Source organism: Heloderma suspectum, chromosome 1 (genome assembly GCF_057233095.1).
Source record: "Heloderma suspectum isolate Gila_16-S chromosome 1, 16-S_ref, whole genome shotgun sequence".
NCBI lineage: Eukaryota > Metazoa > Chordata > Lepidosauria > Squamata > Helodermatidae > Heloderma > Heloderma suspectum.
The window spans coordinates 383,910,002-383,920,299 of record NC_139458.1 but is presented as its reverse complement, the minus strand read 5'-3'; the positions used below and the strand labels follow the sequence as shown (position 1 = coordinate 383,920,299).

General features: G+C 41.5%; 1 non-coding gene across 1 annotated transcript; it reads right to left on the bottom strand.

The window, feature by feature from the left end:
- Window positions 1-2,767: 2,767 nt before the first annotated feature.
- TRNAA-UGC (transfer RNA alanine (anticodon UGC)) lies at window positions 2,768-2,839 on the bottom strand. The gene has a single exon. It is a non-coding gene; the product is annotated as a tRNA-Ala (tRNA).
- Between the last annotated feature and the right edge of the window lie 7,459 nt (window positions 2,840-10,298).

Genomic DNA, 10,298 nt, shown 5'->3' with positions numbered 1-10,298 from the left:
ATTGGAAGGACAGATAATGAAGCTGAAGCTCAAATATTTTGGCCACCTAATGCGAAGAGAAAACTCCCTGGAAGAGACCCTGATGATGGGAAAGACTGAAGGCAAAAGGAGAAGGGGACGGCAGAGGATGAGATGGCTAGATAGCATCACCGATGCAATGAATATGAACTTGAGCATGCTCTGGGAGAGAGCGGAGGACAGGAAGGCCTGGCATGCTATGGTCCATGGGGTCACAAAGAGTCGGACACGACTTAATGACTGAACAACAAAAATGCCACTCAATAGCCGAAGCTCTCTGGGTGGTTCACAAAAATTAAAATCACAAAGTACAATATAAAACAAAACAAAATATGAAAGCTTAAAACTACAATGTAAAAGCACAACCAGAAAAAAAATCTAGCAGCAATGCAGAGATTTAAAATACAGATTTAAAACAGCAGAGCCAAATGACTAGAGTGCTAAAATGCTGGGAAAATAAAAAGCTCTTTACCTGGTGCCAAAAGGAGTACAACATAGGTGCCAGGTGAACCTCTCTAGGGAACTCATTCCACAGCCTGGGTGTCACAACTGAAAAGGCCCTCTTCCTGGTAGCCACCCACCTCACTTCCTTTGGCAGGGGCTCTTGGAGAAAGACCCAAAGAATAGGGTAAAAGAATAGGGGGGAAAACATGCCATTAATGAACAACTCACACCCCAGTGTTTAAAATGGGGTCCAGAATTTAAATGGGGGCCAGTGAATGCTGTGACAACACCAGATTCTATGTCATGATTGATTCTAACCAGGTATGGATTTGATCACCAATCTGGATGGGAAAAAGAACCCAGTTTTTGTACTGTTTGATCCCACAGGGTTCTATCTTGTCCCCTATATTATTTAACTTTTACCTGAAACTGTTGGGAGGGATCATTCAGAGCTTTGGAGTAAGGTGCCACCAATATGCTGACGATACCCAGGTCTATTGCTCTTTGTTACCTAACACCAAGGAAACAGTTGTAACCCTGGAACATTGCCTGGATGAGGTTCAACAATGGGCTGGACGAGGGTGAACAAGCTGAAGTTAAGCCCAGGCAAGATGGAGGTGTCGTTGATCAATAGACAGCCTGACTCAGAGATTAGGATTCAACCTGTTCTGGAACAGCTTGCACTCCCCTTGAAGGATCAGGTTCCTAGTTTAGGAGTGCTCCTCGATCCTACGCCATCCTTGGATCTTCAGCTGGCGGTGGTGGCAAGGAGTGTGCTTACACAATTACGTTTAGCGGAATTGTTTAAGACCTGAGTCAGTCAGACTTGGCAACAGGTATCCATGCCTTGGTTACATTATGTTTAGACTATTGCAATGCACTCTATGTGGGGCTGATTACTGTGAATAGTTCTGTCACTACAGTTTTGCCTTAAAATTATGTCTGTTCAAAGTCTAGGATTTGACAAAGATGTTAATGTTTCATAATGGCCCAGTTCATGGCTTCTGATGGGACCTGAGTTTTAAGAAATAGTTGGCACTCTTTGTGTTCTTCAGATGGGAAGATTAGTAGAACTTGGAAGATGATGTACCCCAGCCCAGCTAAGGTGAGTGTGTGGTGCATGTGTGTGTGGGTGGAGGAACAATTTAGGAACAGACACTTGGGCTGCTTCCAGATAAGGCTTTTACTGTGCAATCACACTGCCTCATTCACATACTTTTACAGGGAGTCCAGATGAGTCTTCCGTTTGTAAGCATCCTGTGTTTTCCCACCACTACTTCGGTCTTTTTTCTTTTCACAGAAAATCTGTGGAAAATCTAAGGAGGAAAGGGCCACAGCTCAGTGGCAGAGCACATGCTTGGCATGCAGAAGGTCCCAGATTCAATCCTCAGCATCTCCAGGTAGGGCAGGAAAAACATCTGCCTGAAACCCTGTAGAGCTGCTGCCACCAGTCAGTGTTAACAATACTGAGCTGGATGGACCAATGACCTGATTAAGACAACTTCCTATGTCCCTATGAAAGATGGAAAAGCTGCATAACATCTTTTGATTGGTAGAGCTAGGAGCTGTCCATCTGGAAGCATCCAATGGCAAAGAGAACCTTGGCTACTTCTCCTCCAAGATGGGTACCATATTGAGACCATGCCAAGATTATGACACTTCTGTACTTGTAAGTGCAAAACTAGTTTAAAGATTATAGCAGTCTAGTTTCAGTTAGAAAGTAATGTTATCTTTCTTATTTTATATTTTTTATGCAACTTGCAATTACCTGACTTCTCTTTGTATCGACTCCTTAATAAAATGACTTGAGTTGAATCTCTTGAAGTATCAGGTATGTGCAACCCAGAACCTATCCCATTCACTTGCCTAACACCTCAACTACAGGCTAGTTCTTTGAAGCAGAGAAAAACAGAAATATCAGGTTGGGTCTGGGCTGGTGGCAACTAGCAGACATGGCAAGTGTTACTTCCCCACTCCCTGGAATCTCCAGAGCTCTGCAGTGGCCCCTCAGCTCAGAATTTTGGAATAATCAGGGCTGGTGGCAGGTAAGAACATAAGAAGAGCCATGCTGGATCAGACCAAGGGTCCATCTAGTCCAGCATTCTGTTCACACAGTGGCCAGCCAGCTGCTTGTGAGAAACCCACATGTGGGATGTGCATGCATTAGCAGCCTCTTGCTCATGTTCTCCAGCAACTGGTACAAACATTGGAATCTGCCTTATACTGAGTCAGGCCATGGGTCCATCTCACCCAGGATTGTTGACACTGACTGGCAGTGGCTCTCCAGGGTTCCAGGCAGGATTCCTGGAGATGCCAGGGATCGAACCTGGGACCTTCTGCATGCAAAGCAGGTGCTCTACCACTGAGCCACAGCCCCTCGCTATGGTATACATAGGCATACCGCCTCTGATACCGGAAGCAGCATATAGCCATCATAACTAGCAGCCATGGATAGCCTGCATAAGTGATGTGCAGGATGTCTTTCAGTTGTTTCTCTGCAAGGAACAGGTGTGAATGTGTGCCTGTGCCATCTCAGTCCTGTATTGTCTACTCTGACTGGCAGTGGCTCCACAAGGCCACAGTCAGAGATCTTCCCTATCCCAATTATCTGAGTTACGTAGGACATCATTTCAGAGTAATACTCCGCAGCTATTTACAGTACATCAGCAAACAGCATCACGCATCACGCATAACCCCTACAAAAGAGAATGAATGGACACAGATGGAATGCTAGAAACTGGAACACCACAAATGGTGTGGAACACCACACCATCAGTGTGGGAGCATTTCAGTCTTCTTGGACATTCTGTCTTTAACCTTAGGGTCGACACAACTGATAGTTGCAGTAAAAAACTCCAGAACTAGAACATTTTTTTAAAAGGTGCCTAAAACATAAGAAGAATCTGGCTGGATCAGGCCAAAGGCCTATTGAGCTCAGCATCCTGTTTCCCACAGTGGCCAAACAGACACCTATGAGAAGCTCACAAGCAGGACATGAGTGCAACAGCACCCTCCCACCCCAGCAACTGGCATTCAGAGGCATGCTACCTCCAATACTGGAGCTAATGTATAACCATCATGACTAGTAGCCATTGATAGCCTTATCACCCATGGATTTGTCTAATCCCTTCTAATCTAAGTTGGTGGCCCTCACTACATCTTACTGTAGCAAATTTCGTATTTTAACTGTGTGCTGCATGAAGAAATACTTAATTTTATCTGCCCTGTATCTTCCATCATTTAGCTTCATGGGATGTCCCTGGGTTCTAGTATTAGGAGAAAGAGAGAAAAACTTATCTCTGTCTATTTCTTCTGCACCATGCATAATTTAATACACCTCTAACATGTCCCCACCCTACTCACCCTTTTTTCTAACCCAAATAGCCTCAAATGTTGTAACCTTTCTTCATAAGGGGGTTGCTTCACCCCCTGATCATTTTGGCTTCCCCATTTGTGCACCTTTTCCCAGCTCTACAGTATCCCTTCCAGATGCAGCAATTAGAACTGTATTACAATAATCCAAGTGTCATCACACCATAGATTCGTATGGTGGTATTGTGATATTAGCCATTTTATTTTCAATCCCTTTTCCTAATGACCCTTAACATGGAATTTGCCTTTTTCAATGAGGTTTCCACCAGGACCTCAAGATCCTTTTCCTGGGTGGTCACCACCAGCATATATGTTCATATGTGAAGTTAGGATTTTCAAATTTTATTTTTTGCCCTGATGTACATCATTTTACACTTGCTTACAGTGAACTGCATTTGCCATTTTAAAGCCCATTTAGCAGGTTTGGAGAGATCCTTTTGGATCTCTTTGCAATCCCATTTTATTTTTACCCCCCTGAATAATTTGGTTTTGTCCACAAACACAAACACCTCACCACTTTAGCTTTTAAAAAGTTTTATGAATGGCTCTCTAAGCTGTCTCCCATGTGCAACATTCACAGAAGAAAACTGCATTTATTCATAGCACCATACTTGTCATGACCCTGATTCAGCACTAGTGATGCAATAACACTGCCTCTTTCAGCTGCCTGTTCTTTTTTTTAAAGGGAGGGCATGAATATTCTCTCCCCACAGCAGGAAACTCACAGCTTCTGAAGAGACAGAAAATGATGGTCCATTGCTGTGGGAGTGGGGGAAACATTGCTTGTGTTAGGCACTTTGCTCTTTAAATAGGTTCATGTACACTCCCATGCTTCAGTGGTGGAGTGGGTGATTACTCAGCCTCTAGAGATGAGGGAGGAAAAAGACTGTCTATGCTCACCTATCTGTGTTGAGTATTCTTTTAGGGCAAAATCCTATGCATGTTTAGACAGAAAAAAGTCCTACAACTCCCAGAATGCTGGGAGTTATAGGATATTTTTCTGTCTAAACATGCATAGGATTGAGCCCTTATAGGTGTAGTTGCATCTCTTGTTCAAATGAGCCTTACTGGATTTGTAACAGCATCCACATATGTAAGCTTTACTGAATACAGCAGCATTCAGTGATGGCGTGGGCATATGGAAGGCAGAATGCATATCATCCAGTGTAGGCTTATAAGGGCACAAATCTATTCCATGCCTGCAAAAACTCAATGGCTGAATCAGAAAAACTGACTTCTTTTCCTTCTTTTTTTGCTATTACAAACTAACATGGTTTAAACATACTGAAATTAGCCTCTTTGGGCAATTAAGGCCAAGCTATACTTGAGCACACTCTGGGAGAGAGCAGAGGACAGGAAGGCCTGGCGTGCTATGGCCCATGGGGTCACGAAGAGTCGGACATGACTTAACGACTGAACCACAACAACAACAAATACTAACATATTGTATTTGTATTTGTAGTTACCTATGCACACAAACATAGGTAACTGGCTCTTTTTTGTTTTAAAAGCTTCTTTGGCAAGGTATGATTGATGAGGGAGCAATGACAGGGGAGGGGAACTCACATTTTCCTTGCCCAACCATGTCTTTTCTCCAAATTGCCTCTCCATGCGCCCCCTGCCCTGCCTCACAGGGTTTAAACATGTGTTTGCAAACATGTTTGGAGTAAGGAAATGACAGGCAGGGAAAGAACTATGTCCTCCTTGCTGTTTTTACCTCTACAAATTAAAACAAACAAACAAACAAACAATGGCTTTCTGATAATGTGTAATATGTAGTTTGGCCCTTAGTCTCATGTTTGTTTGTCAATTCTCCACTTAGAACTTAGTGACCCCTACTGGAATATTAAGGAGCTGCAAGGCTTTTTCCAGATTGCAAATTTGAATATATTTCAGACATTCAAAAATGCCATATGAGGGGTGTTGAATATATTTTTATTTATTTTATCTTTATAAATGACATATACAATACCAAACATACCAACAACTTGATCAATACTAGAATTTCCCAACAATACAATATTCTGATGAGGACACCATAATAACAAAAAGAGAAGGAAAAAGAAAAAAAAAATAGAAAAAGGCAAAGGGAGGAGGAAAGGAGGTGAAGAAAAAGGAAGAAGATTCTTTCCCCTCCCCCCTCTCCCTCCCCCTTAAAGAATTAAATTTAAACTCCAATACCCTCCAGCCTCCGATGCCATTCTATTTTACAAACTATATCTATAACCTTAACAATCTCACAGTTTAATAAACAACCTTACATTTCTATATCATATCATCAATCTTATATCCAAGAAACAGGTCTACAATTCATTCCCAGAAGCCTATATTATTACTACTGGTAGTAATAATATTTCTTTTAAAAAAGAATATAGTATTATATAATAATAAAACTTAAAATAAACCTTCAACAGTCAGTAATATATTTTATATTTTATACTAGATATATAAGTACACATTGTACCCTCAAACAATTAATTTAAATACAGCATACCGTATCTATTTTGAAATAAAAAATATAAAGAAAAGCACGAAAAAAACAAAAGATGAAAGAGAATAAACAAATATATATATAATCATTTATCTTCTGACCTAGCCTGGATCATGTAGACTAAACACAAACAGTTAACAAAGCTTGTTTAAAGATTCCAGTTCATGGGGTTGTAACAGGGATCTCACGCATTTTTACATTCAGCCATGCCTCCGCCATTTCATTATTTAGAAACTTCTTCATCTGACCTTCAGACATGATACAAAGTGTAGCAGGATATTTTAAGTAATATTGTAAATTCATTTGTTTTCCCATATTTTTTGCTTTGATAAATTGCCTTCTTTTATTCGCCACCTCTTTGATGTAATCTGGAAATAACATAACTTTATCTTGTTTCCTGGAAAGGCTTCCACCTTCTCTTGCCAAACGCAGGATATAATTCTTTGTGGAGGCTTTTGCAAATTGTCAAAATTTGCAATTTTGCAAAATTTTGCAAAATTTGCAAAATTTGCAAAATTTACCATACTATATGATGGTATAGTCAGTCCCTTTCGCATTTGGCACATGAAATGCCTGCTCAATAGCAAGTAAATAATCAGATGGGATAGGGAGTATCTCATGCAAAAGTTTATCCACAAAAATAGGCAATTTTACAACATTAGACAGATTTTTAATCCCAATAATACGTACATTGGATCTTCTCGGGAAGGCCTCCAGTTGAGAAATTTTGTCAGAGGTATTTTTAAAACAAAGTTGTGTTGAAGTTTCATTCCCTGCTACTCGGTCTTCTAGCTCGTTAATTCTTGTCTCCATTTTTTGCCATGACGCATTAATTAAATCAACGGCTCCTTGCAAGGCGGTGATGGAATTTTGGATTAAATCCAAACTTTTGGCTTGCTCTGTAAATTGCGAAGATAAAGTCTTTATCAGAGTAACTAATTCCCCTATATCTTCTGTTTTCAAAACTTTTGACACAGGAGGTATGGGGGGAGTTGGCGGTGAAGCCATCCCCTTTCTTCTCGGTGCATTCATGTTTCCCTCAAACAGATCTTACAGGTCCTCAGATGTTCTCAGATGTTGTTAATATTTCTTAAATCATCCCATAGGAGTTGTTGATATTTCTTGAAGCATATATTATTATGGAACACGTCAGCCCTGTTTTCTCCTATAAAATAGGAGTCTCATCACAGCTTTTTGCGTTGGTAAAGCTCTGGGGAGATAATCCTGGAATCCAGCCCCCCCACTATCTCAAGGAGGGTACTTTTCTCCAAGATGTTGTCCAGATGCCACCTTGCCCCCCTTTAATTCCAGGGGGGAGATGAAAAGGTTTTTCAACCTTTTAAAAAGCTGTTTGAGAAAGCTCCCACGGGAGAACCCGTGGGAAGCTGCCAGAGCGACATTGGTTCCAACAGGAAGTCAAAAATGCCATATGAGGGGTGGAGTGAGGGGCAGGAAAGGGACAAGAAAGAAAGGTGATAGGCCTGTTCTGGCTCAGTTTTAATTTTTAATACACAAAATCAAATGTGTAAATCCTGGCTACAAACATGAGACCATTGCTCAGTAGTGGGCTATAACTTTATCTTTACTCTTTGCAACGAGAGAGAGAGAGAGAGAGAAAGAGAGAGAGAGAGAGAGAGAGAGAGAGAGAGAGAGAGAATGCAATCACCTATTCATCAGAGGGCAGTATGAGTTGATCTTGCTCCTAGATTAATACTGTTAATACTATTTGCTGATGAGCATAGACATCTTTATAAAGGCTTGATAATCTTGAGAGATGCAACTTGCTTACAAGTTGCACAACTCTGGGAGGACCCTGACATTGGTTCAGATATTTGGTCTTATTGGAAAAAATGAGTTATGAATCAAAATTGTCAAGAAACGTGGCTATGCCTAATGACTTCTATACAAGATGATATCCCCTTTCCTCCCATGTGAATAGCAATTGCTGTGTTCCTAGACAGCCATAATTTCAGATGTTGTTCTAGGCAGGTACTTGAGGATAAAAAAACCCATGGACATTATGACTGCGCATGACAAACGGGGTTCTATACCTCCAACTCTGTGATGGCTCCATATCTGAGGAGACTGAGTCTTAGGTTAAATAAGTACACGCAGGACTTGCCTGGAGGACACACATACCTGCATGGAAGGGATGCAGTGAGCCACAAAATTTCCACAGAAACCACATTCCAGTACCCGTTCCCAGCAATAGTCCATATTCTGGAAAACAGTCCAGAACAGCAACTTCCATGTGAGTCAAACCAATCAAATTCACCAGGCACACATAACGGCATTGGAGTGACGTAATAAGCCACAAACCTTCCACAAAACGCACATTCCAATACCCATTCTGGAAAACAGTCCATATCCCAGAAAATGGCCTAGAATGACAACTTAAAAAGGTAAAGGTGTCCCCAACCAGTCGTGTCCGACTCTAGGGTGCGGTGCTCATCCCCGTTTCTAAGCCGAAGAGCCAGCGCTGTCCAAAGACACTTCCGTGGTCATGTGGCCGGCATGACTGAACACCGAGGTGCACGGAACGCTGTTACCTTTCCCGCCGAGGCGGTACCTATTTATCTACTTGCAATTTCTTGCTTTTGAACTGCTAGGTTGGCAGAAGCTGGGACTGAAGACGGGAGCTCACTCCGTCACGCAGCACTCGGGTCTCGAACTGCTGACCTGCCGACCTTCCAGTCTGCAGTTCAGCATCTTGACCACTAAGCCACCGCGATCCCTCAGACATGTAAGCTAAATTGATGATATTCACCAGGCACATATAACAGGGTGTATGGAGGGTAAGTTGTAAGCAAACACAATTTGTGACATTGCACAACATCATCACTGATCACGGGATGCATTAGTTAAGGCACAAGCCTTAGTTTCCAATATTCTGCCTATGTGGAGGTTGAGCCAACATGAGATCGCCTTAACTCTGGTCTTAAACCAGAAGATTTTTTGATAACCGAATATAACTTTGGCTGGTTTAACAACAGACAAATTTAATTTCATGATGTCAAATGTTACTTGGTAGGGCTAAGACACACTTATGTAATTTTTGAGCCTGTTTTGATTCTGTTATATTATTGTAACAGACAATAAATATGGCTATTATTCAGTCTAATAATGCATGGTAGTGTTTATTTACTGCTTATTGCATCACTCTCATCTATCATGCGTGACTGGTGAATATGGTTAATTTAGCCCACTTGGAAGTTGCCATTCCAGGCTGTTTTCTGGAATATAGCCTATTGCCCAAAAGAAGGTACTGGAACATGGTTTCTGTGGAAGTTTTGTGGATTATTGCAGCCCTCCCATGCAGTTATGTGTGGCTGGTAAATTTTGTTGCTTTGGGTCACGTTGAAGTTGCTGTTCCAGGCCATTTTCCAGAATATGGACCGGAATGGGTATCTGAATGCTGTTCCTGTGGAAATTTCGTGGCTTATTACATCACTCCAATCTAGTCATATGTGACGGGTGAACTTAGTTGGCTTGGCTTGCTTGGAAGTTGGCATTCCATTCTGTTCTGTATGGGTTCTGGGCATTATGGGGTTAATAATAATATAATATTACAAGGGTTTCAGTCCCAAAATATTGTTCTCAAGGGTCTCTAACACATGCCATTGCTTTTGGCATAGCTTGTTTTTGAAAATAAAGGGGCCCTTCCAGCCCGTTTCATTCTGTTTCGTCTTTTACACCATCCCCTGGAAAAAGAGCCTACCATTCTTTGTAGCTACTACTAGCCATAAGCCTGGATTCCTGTGTGTCCAGGCTAAAAGGTATGGTGGCAGGTAATACTTCTAAGCAGACTGCAAAAGGGGTCTTGCAGCCTGTCCTACCTCTCCTTTGGCTTGTTATTTTTGAATTCATAATACTTATAAAACTGAAATATATATTCTATTTTTAAGAGCATAATTAGAGCATAATCCAATGCATGTTTCGATGGGAAAAAAGTCCCACAACTCCTAGCATTGCT